General features: G+C 42.3%; 1 long non-coding RNA gene across 8 annotated transcripts in view; it reads left to right on the top strand.

The window, feature by feature from the left end:
• Window positions 1-20,499, top strand: part of LOC118250339 (uncharacterized) — a 108,474-nt gene that overhangs the window by 42,193 nt on the left and 45,782 nt on the right. For 4 of the 8 annotated variants that reach the window (XR_004779420.2, XR_004779425.2, XR_004779423.2 and 1 more), the window contains exons 5-6: window positions 533-671; window positions 13,068-13,245. This is a non-coding gene — a long non-coding RNA (uncharacterized LOC118250339). The remainder of the gene's footprint in view (window positions 1-532; window positions 672-13,067; window positions 13,246-20,499) is intronic. The other 4 variants (XR_004779421.2, XR_004779422.2, XR_004779426.2 and 1 more) reach the window with 1 other exon arrangement.

Here is a 20,499-nt window from a genome sequence, read left to right on the forward strand (position 1 = left end):
ACAAGGAAGTTACTTCTTATTCTAGAGTTGAATTCATCTGGCTCCACTCCACTGCATTCAGCCACAGGATTTTGCTATGCTATTTTTTAGTCAAGAAGTTCCTGGTTGCCAGGTCTCTTCTCCATGCATCAAGCTCAATAGACCGAACTTCTTAAGGCTCATACAATGAGTTTTCCTTTTCAGTATCTGAATGTTTCTGTGGGCTTTCCTTGAATACCTGAAGGAATATTCCAGTCTCCTTCAAAGCATCAGAACTTACCAGCTACTCCAATAGATATCTCATGGGTGTGCAGGGGCAATAGTGCTTCTCTGCTTCCACTTAATAGACATTTTAAGATCAAATTTACAGTTTAATTTTTTTTTGCCACAGCATCACACTGAGATTTGTGTCTCCATTGTCCTTTGAATCCTCTCCTGAACTACTGCTTTCTCCCATCCTCCTGGCAAAACCTACATGTTATGTTCTCATAGGTATTTAAATAGTTAAACGATCCACCCATGATAATTCAGTTTTTCTTTCTATTGATTACAGACAGAGGCTTGAAATGGGTTGTATCTCCCTCGTAACAGCTGGTAGCCTGAACAGACACACATTACTGCTCACTGGGAAGTTTGGAAACATGCGGGCTTGTGTATTGTGCTTTTCCATAGGACCTCTGACCACCTAACAGGTAGGTGTCTCTGCAAAGAATCAGGTGCTGTCTGTTTTCTCCTTATGTCTTTACAGAAGGAGATACAATTACTGATTTTAACCTTCAGGTTGAGTGACTTATCTCCAAGTTTCAACCATATCAATATTTCTTATTTCTTACTAATATAAGGAAAGAGATAAAAAGATCTCTATCACCTCCTTTTTACTACTTTTCCTATTATTTCTACACAGAGGTTTGTAGGCTTAGTTTCTCTCAAACCACAGCACCTTAAAGTACCTTTAGGCATTGTCTTATACACCTAGCTGGTCCGTTTAAGACATCATTATCCTCAGCTGCTCTTCAGGGCTATAATGTAAAGATCGCTTCTTCCCCAGCTCTGCAAGCAGTACAGATTGTGTAGCTGCTCAATTGCTCGAACAAAAATAAACTGGATTAAATGAGGACGTGTATCCACAACAGTTTTGGTCTCTCTGAATCAGAACTGCCTTAGCGTTATGCTCTCCTCTGCTCCTCCTATTCCCTTCTTACCATAAATTTTAGTAGTCATCAGACTCTGGAGTGAGGCAGCTTGGGGAAGGTAAAAGCATTGATAATTACACTTTTATTTTTAGGGTTAAGATGCAATCACATTAGGTTCCATTTATAATTTAGGGAGAAATCTCTAGAAGGTGATTCAGACCATCTATATTCTGATATTCCTCCTCTCTTTTTAGGAGAACTGAGGATAAAATTATGTGATACAGTTAAGCTGATCTAACATCTTGCCCTTCTGCTGAAATAGGTAGTTTTGCACCTTCCTACTTCCCACCATACAGTCCTGCCACTTTTTCAGCAGCTAAATAGCTGTCTCGTGTAACTGCCCTCTTAATTTCCTGAACAAGCTCACCATACACGTAGATGAGCATGAGACATGGCACAAGAGAGGAGAGGCAGGAGGTTGAACCAGCTTTTTTTTTTTTGACAGTTTGCTGTTAGATTGGCTTGGAGGTACTATTTAACCGTGCCCTGAAATTGCCTGTCTGTACTGTTGGTTCGTACTGACGTCTGCGTTAGGAAATGGCTGATCTCTTACTGACTGAGCTGTTCTTTGGTAACCTCCAGCAAAGGAGTAGGGAGATATCCTTAGGCTAGATAATGCCTTGAATTGCAGTGCTATTTGCTGGTTGAACTCTTGACCAATTAGAGATTACATACGCATTTAGGCATTTGTATCCTGATTATCCCATTTTTAACCTCCCATGATATAGCTGGTATAAAGACTCTCAATCTGTCTTCCAAGTGGCTGTTAACCCTCTGTGTGAGACTAAAACCCTCTTCCCTGCAATGGTTTCACTGCTCAGCAAAACCAACTTTCCGCTCCTTCACTGCTTACTTAACTAGCTAAATTTTCACTTGCTGTACTTGTCCTTGCTTGGAGGATTTTCTGAGAAGATCATTAAAAAACCCTTTCCTGTTGTCTGTTAAGAGCTCCAGGATGGTGCCTGGCATAATGTCATGGATATCAACGTGGACTGTAACTGAAGGTCCTTCCTGAACTTTAAAATCATTCCATGTTCATTCAGCAATGTTATTTTCATTCCTGGAAAATACTAGCTTTTCTGTTGTCTTGCTTTTGTTTCTTGCAGATTGTCTTAATCAGATTCCTTCATGGAGCTCTCAAACAGGACTCTCTATCAACTTTGGTACATTGAGGGTTGTGTCTTTGACCTCTGAAGACTGTCTGATTTGAGCCAGAGCTAATTCTCAATTTGTTCCTCCAGCGTCTTCTTGCAAGGCAGTCTCTTCATATGCCTACAGTATCAGATATAATTAAACACACCCTGGGTAAAGATTTCAGGTTTCCTCCTTGCTGTGGCATGTTTTCAGTCATTTTTTGTTTCCTTGTCTCTGTTTTTTATGTGATTCCTCTGGAAGAGTGTGTGAGTCCCTGTGGAGTGAGTTGGACCTGCCTAATGAGGAAGGGTGTTTCTCGGCAAACTTTCTCCTCCACCTGAACTATTAGCTTCTACCTCAGAAAGGCAATTATTTTTATCTTTTGAGGGAAGAACTGAAATTTGGCATATCCAGTGTAGTGGCATATAGCTGATGACTCTCTGTCCATCTGTGCTGCTGATGGGAAACTGCACTACAAAGTAAAGTCTCAACCTCAGCTCTGGGAATACTCTCAGAAACTCCCCTGCCAGACAGTTCCTTCTCACCGTTTGTATTCCCTCAGTACAATATGCATGTGAAACATTACAAATAAGCTTCAGAAATCAAAGTCAGAACTTACAGCACATCCTTGTACCTGATGCTCACCCCTCAAGAATCCTAGAAGTGATCACAAAAAAAACCAAAGACCCTGATAGTGTGCTTTCCAGTCTCCATTTCTGATATTGAAGGCAGTGGTATCATGGAGGTCAGCCTGCTACCAGGTCAGACCAGGACTCCTTAGTTGTGATTATTTTCGTGTTCACTATTAAGAGTCATGGGCTAATAACTTGGTTGCTAGTGGACAGGCCCATATGTCTTTGTTTTCTGCTCTTCTCAAAGTTATATTTGTGCGCAGATGAAGTCAAACCTGTTTAAATTACTACCAGTGATAGAGATGGAAATAGCCAACAGGCTTTTTATTGATCTTCCCTACCGTAGCTCCACCTTGTGCTTCAGCAAAACGAAACATTAAAGTAATTGGCCTGCATTAATTAGGGATTTTTCTTCTGCTTTTCCCAGTGACAGACTACCAGTTGGTAATTACAATGCATCAGTAATCCCCGCCTTGCCTCTGATGCTGCTGCTTGGTGAGCTAATGAGGGAGAGGGAACATGCTGCAGTAAAAGTTTATCCCGAGCAGTTTGTAGTTGTGCAGAGGAGCGTTTGCTTCCCTCTTAAGAATGGAGTTTCAGCTTCTAGGTTGGGCTTTACAGCTATAATCATTTGTGCTCCTGGGGCACATCGTGAATTACCTTCTCTTGAGGCTTGATATTAGATGTGCTACATTTAAGTACTACACGTTGCAGCACATGCTTGTCTTTGCTTCAGAGTGGAAGGAGGTTTGTTCCCATTCTTTTTTGTGTGCAGATGACCTGCTCCACCTCATTAGCTCTGCAGCGGTTGGTGTGCTGGGAAGGATGATCCTGAAAGGTCCACCCATCTGAAAGGGATGAGGAGCGGCAGCCCTGACAAGGCTGCCAGCTCTGCTTCCTACACAGAAATCAATTCGATGAGGGTGGAGGAAATGCAGGATGCAAAGGAGCATCTCCCTGGTAGGCATTCACTGAAATGAATAAGCTCAGATTTTCGAAATCACACACATGCATATAATATTAGACCGTATTCTGTGATCAACAGTTCAGGTCCTGATTTGAGTTAAATAGACCTCAGCTGGGGAGCTGACCTAACTGTCCCTATGACATTTAAAAATGCCAGCTGCTGAGTTATTTTAGATATTTTCTCAAGAACACAATGCACAGCTAAATCCTGTGATCAGCCCCCTGAAGGAAGTAGAAGTGAAGTGCTTTCCTCTTTAGTTTTGTAAAATTATGAGTTTAAAAGACTTTTGATTCTTAAAAAAAACAATCCTCTGTAGCTGGATGAAAAAAATATTTTCGTAAAAGCTAATATAAACAACAACCCAACCAGTCAACCAAAATACTGCTCTGATCTACCCTAGCCCTCAAAAACTGGTATTTGAATAAAGTGTTATTACAGTTCCAAACACTTTAGCAAATTTTACCAGATACTGTGGTTAAACATCATATATCATATGTCTTCTGACACCAGCGAGATTTGAGTAAGTACTCAAAGGCACTAAAATATTTTCCTGAACAGGGATGTTATAAAGTATCTCTTGAAATTAAAAATATTTGTAGTTCTAAAAACCTAAATTAGCCGAACCACTTTGGTCAGGATCTGTTATAGCTGATTTGGGCTGACTTGGTATAGTTAGAAGGGAGAAACACACAGTTGGGTGGAGATCCAGAGCACCAACTTTCAGGGTGAACTTTTCATGTGTAAAGCAGTTGTTAAAGTCTTGGAAAGAGAGATTTATACTGGGAATGCTGTTGGCATAGCGATAACTATCAAACTGAATGGAGTTTTGGAAAGAACAACACTTGATAACAGCTGTGTTTGCATTGAACATTTTTAGAGTTGAGTTCAGAGCAGTTCTGCACCATATATGTAGAATTTTTATGCAGAATTTGCATACAGAAAGCATGGAATGCTCTTTACTGGGTAAATTACTTGCTTCTGCTATTTATTACACTCCCCCTTTCCCCTGGGCACACGTGGCTGCAAGGATTTGAGTTAGTAGATAAAACAGGTGTGCCTAGTCAGAAGAGCAAAAAGCTTGTATTCAAGAGAAAAGTAAGATTTTTGTTTCAAATGAGATGTATACTGCAGTCCTCCCTTTGGGTCCATCTAAACTGACCTTTTGGCAAGAATGAATTAAAGCACAGATACCATGGCCCATATTTACCTCATCGAATGGAGATGCTTTAATTCTACCCCTATTAGGCAAAAGATTTAAGTACAGTCTTAAGTCAGGAAGGTTGTTGGACTAGGTTTGCACTCTCCTCTGAGGAAGAGAGGTTCCTCTAGATGGTAGTCAGGTCATCTGTGCCTAGAGTCACCTTCTCTCTCTAGAGGGAAGAGGGACCAAGAGGGAATTTACATGATAAGACTGAACCAGTTCAACAGCTCACTTCAATTGAAAGGGGCAGTCCCACCCCTCTTCTTTCCCCTTTTTCCCAAACGTGTGGATAGGTTTCTGGAGGTGTCCCTGCTTGAGCAAAGGGGTTGGACCAGGTAACCTTTAAAGGTCCCTTCCAACCTCAACCATTCTGTGATCCTGAGATCCATTTCCTCTGTTGCAGCAGCTCTCGTGCTTGCCTGACTGACTGCATGGTAAAAGCTGAACCAACTCACCAACATGGAAGAAAATTGCCCTTTTTCTTTGGTCAGATGGGGCAAAAATTTTCCCACAGAGTGAGTGAATTGCACCAGGGGAAAGCCAGGGAACACATAAAGAATATTGTAACGTGAGGGATCCTTTCCTCTCAGCAGAGCTTGCCTCACAAGGTTGTCTGACCTGTTTCTCAAAAGGCCAAATATCACAGCACAGTGCTCCACATCCTGCTAGTCTCACCTCATGTTATTCTTAGGTGTGGATTTGGAAATGGAAGAATTGAGAATGTGCAGCTTCCTTAGAGTTCTTCTGGTAGTGGAGTTTTTCCATGAACCTCAAACAAAACAGCTGGTGGTGAGCTCCCAGAGCTGTGCATGTCCCAGCTGCTTCCCTGCTCCCAGGACAGCATAACTTCAACAGTTGGAATCTGAAACACTGCAAGTGGTGTTCTTTCACCTGCAGAAGTACCTTCTGATTTTAATGATCAAAAGTGTTAAGAACCTGAATTTTACACATCACGTGTTGGATAGCATCTCTGTCAGCAGTTGCCCTTAATACCATTTGGGGTCATCTGTTCTTGAGACTTAAAAAGCAGGATGCAGCTGCTAGCTCAGCAGCATCACCTGCTGCAGTCTGGGAGACCTGATCCTACCTGACCTGCACAGCTCATGAGATCTGATGGAATTTCTCAAATGTGATGTGACTAATTGATTTCACACTGTCTGTGGTACCTGTAGCATCTTTCTTTCCTTATGAAAGAAGGACAGTGAGTAACAACAGATGTCACTAATTCTTCTGCTATTTTTGCTTTTCTAAACATGGTTTAATTTTTGAGTCTTTGAGATGGAGACTTTCCTTCTTCGGTCTTTATGCAAAGAAGAAATATCTCAGCAGTAGATTTTCTAGTAGTCCAGCAAGGATGGTGAATGGTGGAAGCAGAAAGGCAGTTCTGCTATGGTTGTGCCATCTAAGTAGAATCTATATCCAGGTTTTAAATCCTGGTCATTGCTTATAGCTATCGCAGGCTTCTGATTTGTGGTCCTTATGGCATTTAGCCTCCAGTAACTGATAAGGCTAAAGTGGGAAATTCCCCACTGTGCACCCAACCACTCAGCTGCAGGCACGGCTCCATGGGAGGAACAGTAGGTTGGGTGATGTGGCTTAGCTACCACCATTGGCACTCCAGTATAGGAAGAAAATAGTGTGAGTGTGGGAAACAACTGACATGAAACCGTGAGGATTCAGGAGAGTTTCAGCAAAGAAAAAAAAAAAGAAAAAAGAAAAAATGCCAGCAAAAGACAGAAAATCCATGCAGAACCATGGCAAGTTCTCTGTGTGCCCACTGTCGCCAGTCAGAAGAGCAGAAAATAAGCAGAGCCATCTGTCTTCCTGTCTTCTGAACCAGAATTTTGTCTTTATAAAATTGTTCGTTTATTTTAAAACCAGTTCAACTGTTAAAATAGTGTGAATCAAGTGGAAACCATAGGAAAACTTTGAACAAATATTCATGAAGGTTGTCCTGCAGGTAGTTGGTGAGGGCAAAGCCTGAGTGTCCAGAGGTTGATTGTTCCTGTTTTTACCAGGTGGAGATTCAGCTCTTCTTCTTTCTTTAGTCTTCCTTCCGTGCCAAGTAGGGTTGGAAGTGGCAATGGCACCACCTGGGGCCTAATGTCCCTGGAGTTGAGATTTTCTCTGTCCCATACAGCTGAGCCTTGGATAATCAGATTTCATTTGTGGATCAAGAGTAAACTTAACTTCCATGTTCCTCCTTTGTATGCAACCTATTAAAAGCTTCATTGTTTTAAAAGAAAGATTCTGGGCTAAGGGAGAGCTGTGCCATTTTGGAAACATCTTTTTTATTTTTGTTGGGGCTGGGATCACCATTCATCTCTTAAGGCTGCGTTTCACGTCGAGGGAGGCAGCCTGTATTCCCATGGCTTGAAAGGGACAGAGCATCTATGGGGTGGGACCCCCCCACTCCGTGTCCCCTTGTGCTTTCCAAGCGCTTGGCATTCCATACAAATTACAGCCCTTTGTGGTACAGAATACTGTGCTATTTTAACCAATTGGAGGGGTGGTGGTGCTGGGGGGAATATAATAGGCTGAGAAGTATTTTCTTACTATGCTAGCTGGTTTGTTTAGGCTTCCATCAGGCAACGAGGTCCAGAGGCATGGACTCTATAGGCCCGGTGGGACTCCCTGTGAATAGAAGAGGTCTCCTCTACTATCACATCCTGACGTGTCGCTTCATGTGTAAAACCCACTGTCAGCTGTTGCACCTCAACATAGTTGAACTGAACAGCACAAGGGAAAGGAGCTACCAGCTATAAATCCCCAACTGCTGATATGCAAATGAGTTGCTGAGCAATAAACAGGTGCTAGTGTTCGTTTCAGGTAGCATGATTATTAAATCGCAGATCGCTTGAACCCAGTAGAAGATGTGGTAAGAACAAATAAGGAAATAGCTTCCCACATGAAAAAAAAATTAAGTTTACATTAGGGAGACAATAAGCAAAGCATTGACTTTAAGAATCCCATTTTCAGGAGGCTGTGAAAAGTGTCGGGAGAAGGGTCCAAAGATCAGAAGGAGACAAAAATGTTAACAGATCTTCCTGAGAACAAGAATGTGGCAGCGGGAGACTTGTTAGAGCCTTCTAGGGTGACAGCATGGAGGGGAGAGAGACATACATGCTCTATAAGGTAATCTAAAGAAATTGGCCCTCCCAGCTTAAAACAAAAAGAGCTGAGAGCTGGCGTAAGCACCAGTAAGCCCTGGGGAGCTACTAAACAGCTGTATCGCATATATTGTTTTTAAGATTTGTTTTCTCAGAATAGTTTGGTTATAGTATCTGTCCAGATTCTCTAGATCTAGGCTGCTTGCACTGAGTGGTAGAAAACAAATAGCGTCCTCGGACCCCAAAGTATTTTTAGTTAGAACGTGAGTCTGTGTACAAAAAAATATCTGGGGATTAAAATTATTTCTCTAACATAAGAAACTGCTTCTTTAACATCCAGCTTTCCAAAGCTACAGTGAATTCTCACAGCTTTGCCCACAGTTTATCCATCCATCCACATAAAACCAGGATAAGGCATAGACTCACACACTCAGGTGAGTGACATCTGCTTAGCACTAGTGCAGTAAGGTGCAGTGGGAAGGCACCGCGTGGAATGATTTCAGGAATCTGCCAAGAATAACTGTTATTGATTATAAATGCTGAATATGCAGACAGCATATATAGAGTAGAAAACAGCCTTGCCTTTGTTTTTTGCTGTTCTGTTTATTTCATTTATTTCCATGCATGCTAAGTTCTAACAAATACAGGATTTATTCAGAAGAAATCCCCAAGGAGTTCTTTTATTTTGGGGAAAGAGCAAGCTCCTCAGTCTTAGGGTGAAAACATATTAGAGGTAGGAGAAAGTAATTGGGGAAAAGTAGGCGTTTTCTAAAGGTATGCTGATTTGGGAGTTGAAAGAGGAAAAGAATTTGCTGGAGTCTTGTGAGAAACATACACCTCTTGGGATAATCCAGACTAATAACCCTCTCTTTTACACTGTTAATAAATGTCTTCCTGCATTCTTAATGTGCCACATTTCCTGATACTAATGACGTGGGTAATTTTTTCCTCTCAAATGTGTAATTTGAGTTACACTTACTATTCAATAAAATCTCATTTCTCCCCTGAAGATGCAAAGGAACACAACAAGAAACAGTTCTGTGTTTTGAAAATTTTTGAAGTCCGTTTTGGTGTATCCCTAGTAATTTAATAAAATAGCAAGTTACATTTTACCTCTGACTTTTGACAAGCTTCTTGGTGTAAAATATCAATTTTAGCAGCTGTGCTACCAGCACTGGCTCTTGGTCTATTGAAGGTCTATTGGGTTGAAAGTAGTCTCTCCCACTAGGCAGTGAAGAGCCCTGAGGAAACTCAAACCATTCGTGTGCTCTGAGCTGTATCTCAGCAGCAGCTCTAACTCGCGTCCTACCCAGGGGCAGCTGATGCATGTGCATTTGTACGGTCAGGTGCAAGGAGCTTGAAAGTGCCTCCCCGTGTCTGGGCACAGCGTGGGACAGAGGCAGCGTGTCAGAACAGAGGGGATACTCTAAGCAGAAGTTAAAATCCTGTGGCTTGTGAGCATCTACTCGTGGTTTGCAGAAGTCTGGGTGGTGTAGCTCTTTTCACCTGCTGCAGTGCAGAGTCAGGTAACTGTCCAGTTGTTAGTCCGCAGATTCCCTTTACTCCTCTCCAGACATGAGCAGGCAGAGTGACTGCTCTTGTAAATACACGTGGAGAAGAGTTGCTGCTTTCTTTAAAGGTATGTCCCACGTCTGAAAGTACCTGAAAATCTCCACTCATGAGTCCTCATATGCAAAGAGGGACTGAGGACAGGAGGAATACAGGTGGGGTCCCACCTCCTTAAGATAGTGCTCTTTTAAAGAAGAGCTGAAGAACTATATAGATTGGGAGACAGGGAAGGAATATTTTCTTTGCCATGGAAATCTGTAGGGCCCATCCACATTACTCAGACAGTTGGCAAGAAAACACGCTTTCAAAGGTTGATTCTGTTGAACTTGATAGGAACTGTGTCACAGACTTCAGCGGGACCTAGATCAGACCCTAATCTGTTAAAGAAATAACAGCGACGTGACCGTTTTCCCTTCTGTCCCCCTGCTTTTGGCTGTTCTGCCCACCACAGTGTTTATACTTTCTCAAGCTGGGCTGGTTTGATTGCAGCAGCATAGACAGGCTGTGTGCGCCTCCAACCCAGGGAGCTCTTTCAGCAGAGAGCAGGCATTGTGCTGCAGCTTTTTGCTCAGGCAGTTCCTCCAATTATTAAGGGAATAGCCTCAAAGAATCTAAGGAATCACAGATATTCTGGGGGAAAAAATCTGTTGGCTGAAAGTGCCTGCATAAAAAAAGAAAAGAATGAACTAGCATCTTGATTCAACACGTCTGTTATATCAATCATTTACTCTGAGTGGGTAGCAAAGATATGATCTAATAGGTGCAGGATTCTTAGTTCCTGTTAGAAGCTGAGCATGCCTTTGGTGTGAAATCAGAATGTTTTTATATTGGCTTATTCTCCAAACATTTTTATCAGCTAATTTCAGTGGTAATGTGGCAAAAAGCGTAGTGTTGTTATGTTTCAGACCATATACATTTCTTTAAGATCTAGCTCTTTTACGAGGCTTTATAGTATATGTTCGCTACAAATTTCAAGCCTTGTGTTTTCTAGTGATATGCTTATTTTCTTCCTTTGTTGCCCGGGCTCAGGTTCACATTGATATGTCATTCCTTTCCTTTGAGAAAGTGCTAGCGCATGTACAGTTAATGACAGTGCAGTCATCCTCAGAACTTCTCTCACATTCAAGGAAAAAAAAGGAACAGATAAATTGGAATCAAATGGCAAATGCCATCATCTGCTCTAGAAAGCAGTGGGATACTACTCAGTGATAAGCAGCTGGATCAATATCCCCACTGATATTTAGGCATCTAACTACCCATGGATTTCACCGGGAATTCAGACACTTAATTAGGATTTAGTTTGAATCTCTTTGTGCACCTGGCTCTGTGCCTGGTATGAAGTGTTAGCAGGATCAGCCCCCTCAGCTCATATGCTCAAATCTGCCATGATCCTTCTGTAGGCAAGCCCATGTGCTCCCCGGTGACTTCAGTGGAGTCATGAGAGCCTGGAGGCTGCTCCTGTGGAGCTCGTTTCAGAATCCAAGTCTAAGTTTTATTACAAATGGGGAGCTTTCCATCTTTCTTTGGTCTGTGCAGTGATGTCTCTGCCTCCAAGGCATCACAGAAGCAAAAAGAATAATTGGATTAGGTTAGGAAAATACAAGGCACAAGCAAGTCACTGTTTCAGCTATCAACTTTAAAAGGCCGAGACACTGAGTCTCCTTCAAGCTTGGTACCTTTCTCCTCCCTGGATGCAGAACCAATTAGTGTTACCTGTAGGCAGTGCAGACAGCATTAGGACAGTGTGAACGTTTCCACTGGGATAGGTTTGGAGTGATTGGAGCGACTGGCCTTGCTCAAGAGGCAAAATCATAACTAATGTATCCCATGCAGGAAGCAAATAGCTCTTAATGCCAAGCTAGCCTATCATTCTTGTTTTCTTGCTGTCTAGGACCAGAAAATAATTTCCCTATAGGCCAATTTCCCTATAGCCGAAATTGTATTTGGCAGTGGGAGCAATATAGAAGAACTGAGTTCTGAGCCCTTTGCCTTTATAGTTCTGACAGCCCTAATTTGGTGCTGAGAGAAGGTACAAAGAATAGAGGTAAAAAGTATAGAGAGGCAAATCTGACAGTGTTTTCCACATCTATCCCTATTGTCAACTTCTATTGTGTCTGCATTGACCCTAGCAAATCATTCCACATGTTTTCTGTAGCACTCACCATTGCAAAATGTGTATGACTAAATACTAAAGCTGGTCTAAAAGCTATGATCTGCACTGTGTGATCCTAAAAACCATGTATGACCTTGCATCTGGTTGTTTTGCAAAATATATAAAGAGACAAATGAGTTCCACCTTCTAAGTAGTCCAGATCAGCCTGAAGAATTGACAGCTTCGCTGTTACTCGTTGCTTCACCCAGCTTTGTGCCATCTGCAAACTTCATCAGCAGCAATACTCTCTTCATCTGAACTCTGATAACATTCTTGAGTGGCACTGACCACAGTGAGGTATATCCCTGTGCTATAATTCTTGGTGCTGCCAGACAACGTCCTGTGCCCCTTTGGACTAGATTTCCCATATGGAGTGGTTTCTTGGCCATATTCAAGCCATAGCCTGTATTCTGAATCAGTTTTTGTAAAGTATTTGTTTAAAATTGACATTTTGTAAAGTGTACCCTGCAGATCTTTCTGATTTATTTTGTCAGCTCCACTGCTTTTTACCAAACTAATTTATAATCATGAAAACATTTAAAGCATTTAAGACTTCTATTCCATTACATCGAGAGGATTGATACTATCTGGGTTGTGAGCCTTTAGCTTTATAACTGATTTCATATCATCACAATTTTATAATAGTCTTATCTGGAATTGATGCTGTGTTGACCCTTTTCTAATTACCCATGATTCCCTTGTTTTATAGAAATGCTGGTCCATAAATTATTTTTTTGCAAATCCCCTGTTTTTCCAAGATTTCTTAAATGAAAACTGTACAAGCTTAGAGCTCCTTGGCCAACTCTTTAAGACTCTAAAGTGAAAATTATCTCATATCTGAATCCAGGTATAAGAAAGTATGATGATGAGTGCTAGCAGGAGCCCAGGGAGGGAGTGGGTGTGCGCACGCCCACAGAAACTCAGAAATGCATCATGTAACAGTGGGCATTATACCCACAGAGTATGTTTGTGGATTCAGCACTGAGATGCTGGGCTGAGATCTTAGACTAGATGCATCATCTGTAGGTTTGAGGGCTGTAACAAGCCCTGCAGTAATGGAAGGAGGATCAGGGAACTGCCTCCATGTATAGGAACCCTGCAGAACGTACTGTTTTCTGCTCCACATCCAGAACTCAGAAGGGCTCCGGTGGAAGATGTTATAGCCTTGACCTGCTTCCACCAGGCTTCCTTGTGTCCCTCCTTGTGTCTCGGATTTAAAAGGACTGTGTATAAGACTGACGACGTCCGCACCAAAGTGAAGCTATCTTTAAATGCCTCCAAAGCTTGGAAACCCAAGGTTGCCCTAAGGTAAGAGGCCATAGAAAAGACAATTCTTTCCCTTATTTTCTCTGTACTTTGGCAGTGTTTACCAGCTCACCCTTTTTATTTTGAAACTTAGAAGTTCAACTATTCTGCTGGGTAGCGCTTTCGGCAAACAATATGAACCCAAACAGCAGATTAATCTCCAAGCAGTTAATGTACATTTCTAAAGGAGATGACTGAGAGAAAGCTGCATTATCTTTACAAAGAAAAAAAGGAAAGCCCCACTCAACAATTACTTTTCAAGGCAAACATTTAGGCAGTTTGCCAGAAAAACGTAAAATGCTGTCCATCAACATCAGCTGCAACGTGCATCTTGCTCTTGCAGCTTGTCCCAGTGACTTCTTTCAAGCCTTTGAATAAAACTTAGAAAAAGTTGTATTTCAAGGAATTGCCCTGGAAATCCTTGATTCATTGCTGGTGTTCAGGATTTGTGAGATGTACTATAATTACATACGTTATTACTCTTGCAATATTTTGTATTACGTTACTGCATGTTTATAGACCAAAACTTTATAGACAGATAGAACGCAGCCTGAGAAGGAGGGGAGACATAAATCAAGGTATAAAACTGCCCTGAATAGTATTTTATGTTTCACTATATTGACCTGGAATTACAGGATAAAGACATTTTCCACTGCTGCACTGTTTTTTTTCCCTATTTTCTCTGTGTGTCTGTTTCAGGCCTGTTGGAGTTCTTCATTAAGTCCAGAATCTGTATCAAATGAGCTGTAGTATGCTGCAGCACATAAAGGTTTCAAAGCAACAATTACTCTATTATTTCAGCAGAGATTACCTGTTTGAAATGAAACCCACACTGAATCCTTTCTGACCTGGTCCTTATTGTGATACTGATAACAAGCCACACTTTCCAGTCATTATCTTACCTCCTACAGGGCAATCTTTTCTTCTGGAGCTTAATTCTGCTAACAGCACCCTTGACTGGTTGCCAGACAACAAACACAAGCAGGTGAAAAATGAATGGCTCCAGTCTGACCGGTGATAACTGCTAGTGGCTTTTTATTCTCAGAATTCCCTCCAAAATACACGAGTTCACTGGTGGACAATCAATTACATTCCTTATATGCTTCTCCCTCCTTCAGATTGGTTATTCTTTGAAAGAAATTGTGATGATCTTTTCTACAGTTTCAGATTCTTTTTTTTTTCCTCCTCCAAACAACAGTAAATAGTAATTCCAGATGGTGGAAATTACTTTTAAATTAAACCAGTTAATACAGGGAATGTATGCTTATCTAATTCCCCCGTTTTAAGTGGTAAGGATGTGATGGAAATGGCTAAAACTGATGTGCAGTGAAGGTATGCAAAATAGTTTGAGATTGTAAAATGCTTTTTTTTCTCCCTTTTCTGATTTACTGTCCATGAAAATGAATTATAGACTCGTGAAGAAAACAGAAGTTTTTATTTGCTGAACTCAATAGGCTGCTTTCTGGGGACTTGAACTCTGCAAAGTGCTGAAAAAAAGATTACTGCATTCCACTGACAGTTTTTCTGTTTGAACCAAATGGGAGGGATGACAGCGTACTGTGCTCTGCCTTTCTGCTTCCTAAAGAAAATCTCAGGACTGTTCATTGTTCCTCTGCTGTCTGTAGAAGTCAAACCCTGGAGCACATGCTTAAAATCTTTTGCTAATTTATGTATTTGAGCCTGGATTTAGCTTTAACCAGCTCCTCCTAACACCAGTCAGTGCAGAAGATATTTAGCACCTTGCAGGTTTGGGCCGTGTATGAGTCAGAGTTGTTGTCCTAAGGAAGGTGGTGTAAATGGTCATTGCTTCACTTCAGTCAGTGGACATGCATTAATTTACACCAGCTGAATATTCGATGGGGACTTGCTTGTTTTTTCCAAAGGGATTTTGCAGTTACCATTCGAGTGTTTGATTATAAGGCAACTAGTTAGTGCTAAGGGGGAATATGGTTGGCTTCACTGGAAAATATAAAAGTATCCACTGTTCCTTCAGGGAAATCATTTTAATAGATAACAGCATGTTGTACAACGTTTCATCAGTGATATTTAGATCTAAATTAGGAGCAGTTGTGAGATGGGTTGCCGATTTTCTTGTGATAAAAGGGAAATAGTTCAAGAAATATGGACCAGATGTTATCTTAATCCAATCCTCATGTACAAGAGCACACTATGAGACAGTAATAATAGTCCCCTCTACCTGTTTCTAATTTTCCTTCTCTGAAACACCCCCTGTGAAAAATAGATTAAACCAACACATCATTTATGAATCGGCACTAGGCGGGTTTGAGTTTGTATGGAATGCAGTATGCGCGGCGCAGACCAGAGGGTGCAGCCGCTAGATTTTGATACATGTTTAAAAATGCTCGTTTGACAGTACCATTTAAGACAGCAGCTCTCAGTGATTTAAAAGGAGAGTAGCCAGTTTGGGTTTGAATCAGGCTTTCGGTTCAGCATATCCCTACACAGTTTCAAATTTGTCATCAGTGTTTCTAGGCAGTATATGTTATACAATCCTCAGCAGACCCAAAAAGAGGGGGTTGATCCTCAACTGCTGTAAATCAACACTGATCCATTGATTTGGATGGAACTACACTGATTTGTACCATCTCATGGTCTGGACAAAGTGTATTAACTTTCCCCATGAAAATCCTTCACAACAAAAAGTTCCATTCACAGTCCTGGTGGATAAACAGTAACTAATGTGTCTCTGTTCTCGTAATAATGTTTAATACCTGCATCATTTCCTACTTGCTGGGGCAGTTGAAACATTACTCTTTGCTTTGACGTAAGAAGTCGAGTGCTGCGCATTTGTAATATTTGGGACAGCTTTTTCCATAACTCTCTGCTGGAGCTAAAGTATTTTGCTTGAATATCCACAGCTCCTGGCATCGATATGCCAAGGAGGCATTTGGGCAGCTCTCTAGGGACTCGGGAGACAAGACTTTCCTTTTCCTTGGGGAAACACAGCAATACGAAAATACCTTATTCAGCAATATCCAGAACTGTAGGAATCACTGTTCTGTGGTTGTCGTCGTCGTTGTTCGCTAGAAAGAGCTGTTAGGATAGCAATAGTACCAGCAACAGCGTTAATAAGACTGCTGTATCTACAGTAGAGCCTTCACAGTTTGGACTATTCCAAACTATTTTTCAAGCTCAGTCCTGTTTTCCAAATCGGATATTTTCATATTTCTGTGGACAGAGGAAACGAGAGCAGGCGATGAGACAATAAATCTTCGGAGACTGCCCACACAACTGGCTGTCTACTGCAAGGGCTGCGCGAGGACGGAACCAAAGTTTTCCTTTCGAAACTAACTCCTTTGCTTTTCATTTATTTTTAAAATTAACGTGTAGCACTTCAAATGGGTTCGCCCCTCCGCTGTGTGTGGGTTTTTTTTGTAACAGCTTTGAAGATAAATGTGCAACGTTTTGCTGGAAAGAATGCCTGTGAACGGCCAGAAGAGGCTGTAGCCTCGCACTGGAGAGCTGGAATCTCCTGGGTTCCCGTAAAAGGTTCCTAATCTGGCCGCACATGTATAAAGACTCATGGGTGATGTATGAGCACACAGGAGAAAAAGCACTCAGTATTTCTGTAAGAGAGAAATTTTAAAATGTTTATCCAACAAGTGTCATTTTTTAATATTGCGTCTGTACCCCAAAGCCCTACGTATCGTTTGAGGGTCCAGTTTTGTTCGGTTCTGTACAAATGTGTGCACTGAAATTCTCCGAGTCAGGCAGTGTGGTAAGATGAGACAGGTGAATCGACAGGAACAGGAGGGTTGGGATCATAAAGGAATGGCACAAGAAGATGCAAAATAGGGTCTAAGTTGTCACATGTCCTGGACTGCCCACATTAATGACAAAGCTGTCATTGGGAGATGAGTGCTTCAGAAACATAAATGGAAAACTCGACGGATTAAGGCAGTTAATATGAGAAAAGAAAATGAGCGGAACAAAAATGTGGAGTGGTTGAAAATAGTTAGAGAAGAGAGGATCTACGTGGCAGACAACCTGAGGACTGGGAAGGCCTGAAACACCGCAGCAGCAGAGATGAATACACACATCTAATGAAAATGCAAAGTGCAGCTTAGAGATCTCAGTGCTAAAAGGCACTGATGGTGGTGGTAGTGGGGTACGTAGGTTAATACTGAAAGCGTGTTATTAGTAATGACCAAAGACCTTTAGCCTCCTGTCCAAAATCCTTTTTTACTGTATGGAACGGGAAAGTAAACTCTATCATGTTGGGCTATTTAGTAAGCTATTAGTGCATTCATCTTTTCATCATTTGACAGGTGGAAGTAGTAGTCCAGCTTTTAGTTTTAATTATAAGGGATTCCAGATGTAGAATAGGACATAAATTAAAACCAGATCTACTCATATGTCTTTTCAAAGTAAGCCAACTTCAAGGTATCTGCTTTTCATTTCAAAATGTTATTAAAGCTATTACTAAGAAATTCATAGTCTTAGCATGCTCCAATAATTGACACCTTTAAAGTGACTAAACAGATTTAGAGTGTGCAGAAAAGTAAATTTGTCTTAGAGAATGACTCTAATCATCCATTTACATATAATGGACAAATCAGGGTTTGTGTTGGGGAAGGCTGGGCGAGCGCTCTGTCTAGATGGCTCTCGGGCTGCGCCTCCGGGCTGGCCTGGCTGCCGGGTGTCAGGCTGTCCCCAGGCTTTGCTACTATGCAAGCGAAGAGGAAGAATGAAGGCCTGACCCGGAGCCAGGGAAAGTCCATGGGAGGCTTTTGATGAGCTTTCCGTCACAGCCTCCTCCTCTCTTGTTGACTTCAGCTATGTTGTGTTATGTCGAAAGTTGCAATTTTTTTTAAAGCAAATTAAATCCAGAACCATTTTTTTTTGGTGATAGTGTCCTTAAAGCCCTAACTGTGTAAAGAAACCTGCAGATTCCTTTCAAAAAGCCTTTCTTTCCCCCAGACCTATTTATCTAGTGATACGTTACAGCCATGCAAATATGCTGTACATCTGACTTCATAAAAAGTCTGAGGTTTCCAATAATTAGAATGATAGCTGGCAAGGCTGATAAATTAGAGAAATAACTTGTTTGGTGTAAACTGAGCCTGTTTCTGAGGCAGAAATGTTAGGCTTTTATCCTCTGGAGTGTGATTGAAAGGGTGAGAAGTTAATTTGGCAGCTTCGCTTCTATGGTTTCATAATGTTTCTCCTCCCCCCCTCCCCTCAGCTTCAGGGAAGGACTGTGATTTCAGTACTTTGCGCCTGCCCTCATACAAGGCAAGAGCATGACCCGAAACGAAACCCCTCTCCCCAGGGCACATCCTGAGCAGTAACAGCTTGGCTCAAGTGTTTCTTATGAACAGCCGTCCAGAGCACTTGATCTAAATCATGCCATTTCCTTCACAGTATGGCACAGTTAACAAGTCAGTGCATCAACACAATCTGCAGATGGCAGTTCAAAAGGTGCACGTTCCCCAGCAAGATAAAGGGCAATGAGTTCCATGGGTTAGCTCATTACTTGGATTCAGGCAGGGGCTCCGTAGGGGTGTGAGGGAGGAAAAGGGGGCAGGCGAACCTTGAGAATGCATGTCTACACAAATAAAGGCAGCGTTGCGAGGAGCACGGCATGGAAGTAAAGCGCAGACAGCTTGCAGGGAAGGGCTTCCTTCCGAGGTGCCTTGCGTCGCCTCCGAAATGCAAGAGGGTAAGGAGAGTGAAACCGGGGGCAACGCGCCGTGCCTGCACTCCTTCATTTGTGCGCGAGGCCTGGCGAGCACAGCACCGGGTGCTGAGCAAAGCCCCGCAAGGCGGGAGAGGCGAGGGAGCTACCAGCAAGGGCCCGGTGCTCGTGGCTGCTCTGCATCTTGCTCGGGCATGAACCTGTTTTCTGGAGCGTCGCACGAGGGCTTCTAGAGAGCGGCGTGCACTCCTGCACAAATTGCATTAGAGCTAAGCGTCCAGTGAAGAATCGCTGAGACATATTGGTCCTTTAGACTTCAAAACAAGCATAAATTGGAACCATATTGCTGGAATACTTCTTAGCTAACATTTATATTGCTTCAGTTACCAAATCCAGACTAAGTCCCAGGACTCGGCAGGGGAGGACATAATATATTAGGAAGTAAGATGGGGGTGTGCACTTCTGGCCTCCTATTTTATATAAATGTACAAAAAGTTTCCTCACACTAGCAAGGAAATGACTACAAGGCCCTAAAATGCCGATTTCCAGCAGCAAACGAGGGAAGTCCGCTGCCCCTCCTCCCCTCCCTGCCCTGGCCATTCTGTGCGTGCCATGCCTTGGGGATAGTTTGGGTTACTTGGAGTAAGGCCGTTGCATAGAAGCTCAGGTATCCGAGCAGATAATTATACACATATAGCTAGATACAGCAAAGGTCTCAGTGAATTGTCAGAGGATGAGATACATCTCGGGAGACCAAACAAGCCTCCCCTATACTGATCTTTGTAAACGAATCTCTTTGGGAACTCTCAAGATGGTGCTTTACCACGATTTTCGCTGCCGAGGAAAGAGGAACTCTTCCAAGCCGTTTGTTGTCCAGGTCGTATCAAAAGCTGGCGAGTGAAGGTTTTTTTTCTTTCTGCGCCGATGTCAGGCTGAATGCGCTGCGAGGCGCGAACGTATCTGCCGCTTCTCCGAGTTCCTGCGGCGGAGAAGTTCAAGGCAGGTTAGGCAAGAGAGGAACAGTGACCCCCACTTCCCCTCCCCATAACTTCAAATCTACAAAGGCTGACTTTGTGGTGAACTCCCTGCTCTACATCGCGATTCTTTTGGAGAAACAGTGCTAAAACTGGGAAGGGCAGATCCTGAGTGGCTGCTAGGCAGAGGTGTTTTGAACCAAGTTCAGTCCTTGTGCAATTTGATTGATTTAGTACAGCTATGTCAGAGAGAAATTTGGCTTTAGGCTTTTGGATGATGTGTCACGTTTCTTTATTTAACTTATCAAACAGGTGCTTAGCAACAGCATCTTCCGCTGGTTTATCCAGAAATATTCACTTGTTTCTTTCATTAGCCTTTCTTTAATATCCTTCCAAGCTGTGCTGGGTTTAAAACTGAGCCAAGACTTCAGGCTGTGCCCCACCGGGACATGCAGGTACGCAGCACTTCTACCAGGCCCTGCAACCCTTTCTTACAACAGTGCCTGGTAATTGCTGCTTTTCTCAGTTCAGTGAGACAAACTGAGGGTCTTTAGCTGCGAGTCTCAGATTTTTCTGGCTTTGCTGAGTTCAGACTTAAACTAAAGCAGCTGAAGAGGGTAAGGA

This window comes from Cygnus atratus, chromosome 5, assembly GCF_013377495.2.
Source record: "Cygnus atratus isolate AKBS03 ecotype Queensland, Australia chromosome 5, CAtr_DNAZoo_HiC_assembly, whole genome shotgun sequence".
Classification (NCBI taxonomy): domain Eukaryota; kingdom Metazoa; phylum Chordata; class Aves; order Anseriformes; family Anatidae; genus Cygnus; species Cygnus atratus.